At 41.8% G+C, this 2,150-nt stretch overlaps 1 pseudogene; it reads right to left on the bottom strand.

Moving 5' to 3' along the window:
- Positions 1-275: 275 nt before the first annotated feature.
- LOC121821902 (caspase-3-like) lies at positions 276-1,527 on the bottom strand (annotated as a pseudogene).
- Between the last annotated feature and the right edge of the window lie 623 nt (positions 1,528-2,150).

Here is a 2,150-nt window from a genome sequence, read left to right as displayed (position 1 = left end):
AAAAGGGTAAATTTGTAATTTCCTCTATTATGATAGTACCCTCATTGACATTTATTTGCTCCTAATTAAATTCCATTTCAACTACCTGATGTTGAACTTGAGGTAGCCACACTGTGGTTGCATTGCTAGGGCAGTGTGATGGTTCAAAGTGCCATCTGGAACATCAGATTTGATTTAAACGAGAGGGAAGTAAAGTCTCCCTGAAACGGTTTCCTCATTTGGCATTCAAAACAAAACAAAACAAAACAAAGAGAAATAAACCCCCAATCAATTCCTTAGTGATAAAAGTATAGTTCTTTTGTGAGCGTAGACAATACACAGAATCTTCTTCTTCGCGTGAAAAGTGGAGTCAAGAGAGAAGGACTTGAATTTTGTCACTACCTTCCAGTTAACTCGAGTAAAAATGTGCATAAACTGAAGCTTGTGTGCATACAGTTTCAGCACGGCACAAAGTGACTGGATGAGCCAGGACCCGTCCTTTGAATTTGTCCAGCAGTAGTAACTAGGTGCCGTGGAGTAAGCATATAGGAAGCCGGCTTCCATGGGTATCTTCTGGCACGCCATGTCATTGTCAGTTCCACTGTCTGTCTCAATGCCACAGTTCAGCTCCGTACGCTGTACTCCATCCAGCCTAGATGATGAAGAATTTGGGCTTTCCAGTTAAGCTTTGGCAATAGTCGCCTTTTGCTGTGATCTTCTTTAGAAACCCCATCCATCAATTCCACAATTTCTTCACGAGTAAGATCATTCTTATTCCGGACATTGTATTTCAGGCCCATAGATGTCTCTCTGAGTTTGGCTGCATCGACATCAGTACCAGACCAAGGGGTCATTCCAGTGCTTTTATGAAAGTTCTTATTATTAATTATTATACATACACCCATTTCAGGGTAATCCATTTTATAACTGCTGTCCAGATATATTCCAGAGTCCATTGATTTGCTTCCATGGATGGTCTTTACTTCAAAATTTATAGCATGAATCTTAAAAGGTCTTATTACTAAAATCAAACCTGAAGCCAGTTATTGGGGTGAATGCTGGAAGATCAGATAGACAGAACAAGCCACAGCCACCTCACCTTGCCAATTCCTCAGCTGATCCTGTTTCCTCAGACTGGAAGCCTTTGAGTCCTCACCCAAATGGATCTCAGCTGAACTGCTGCTAAAAGCCTAAAAGCTTAACCAGCCCTAGTTCTGTTCTTCATGCCTTATATACCTTTCTGCTTTCTGCTATTACTTCCTGAGATTAAAGGCTCACTTCCTGGGATTAAAGGCGTGTGTTACCATGCCTGGCTGTTTCCAATGTGGCTTTGAACTCACAGAGATCTGGATGGATTTTTGCCTCCCAAGTGATAGGATTAAAGGCGTGTGTGCCACCATTTTCTGGCCTCTATGTCTATCTAGTGGCTGTTCTGTCCTCTGACCCCAGATAAGTTTATTAGGATGCACAGTATATTGGGGGACACAATATATCACCACAAAAACTATTAATGGATTTGGAATCCACTGAGGTTTCGTTGTTCTTCATGGTCACTTTTTTTAATGAGCCGTTCCAAGCTCCACGACGCAGGACACCCAGCTTTGATCTCACCACATAATGGGAAAGCTTTAGATTACTGAGGGGGCATGTCATTGAAGGAGATTATAGAATGTTGGCCTTTCTTATTTTTTGCTTCTTGTCTTATGTTGAAGCCGACAGGTTTGCAATACTGTCTGTATTCTACCACCATGACAGGCTGCCTTGTCACAGGTTCAAAGCAGCAGGGTCAATGGATCATGGAGTAAAACTCCAGAATTGTGAGCCCAAACATTTCTTCCTCTTCTTTCTTTCTTCCTTCCTTCCTTTCTTTTTTCTATCTATCCATGTTTACTTATGTTTATTTTTTAAAAATACATTTATATAACTTCACTTTATGTGCACTGGTGTGAAGGTGTCAGATCCCCTGGAACTGGAGGTATAGACAGTTGTGAGCTGCCATGTGGGTACTGGAAATTGAATCCAGGTCCTCTAGGAAGAGCAGCCAATGCTCTTAACCACTGAGCAATCTATCTAGTCCTTAGGTTTGGTTTTTGAGACAGATTTGTTGTGTGTAGCTCCTGGAACTCACTCTGTAGACCAGGATGGCCTTGAACTCAGAGATCCACTTGCCT

This window comes from Peromyscus maniculatus, chromosome 13 (genome assembly GCF_049852395.1).
Source record: "Peromyscus maniculatus bairdii isolate BWxNUB_F1_BW_parent chromosome 13, HU_Pman_BW_mat_3.1, whole genome shotgun sequence".
Lineage (NCBI taxonomy): Eukaryota > Metazoa > Chordata > Mammalia > Rodentia > Cricetidae > Peromyscus > Peromyscus maniculatus.
This window is presented reverse-complemented; position numbering and strand designations above follow the sequence as displayed.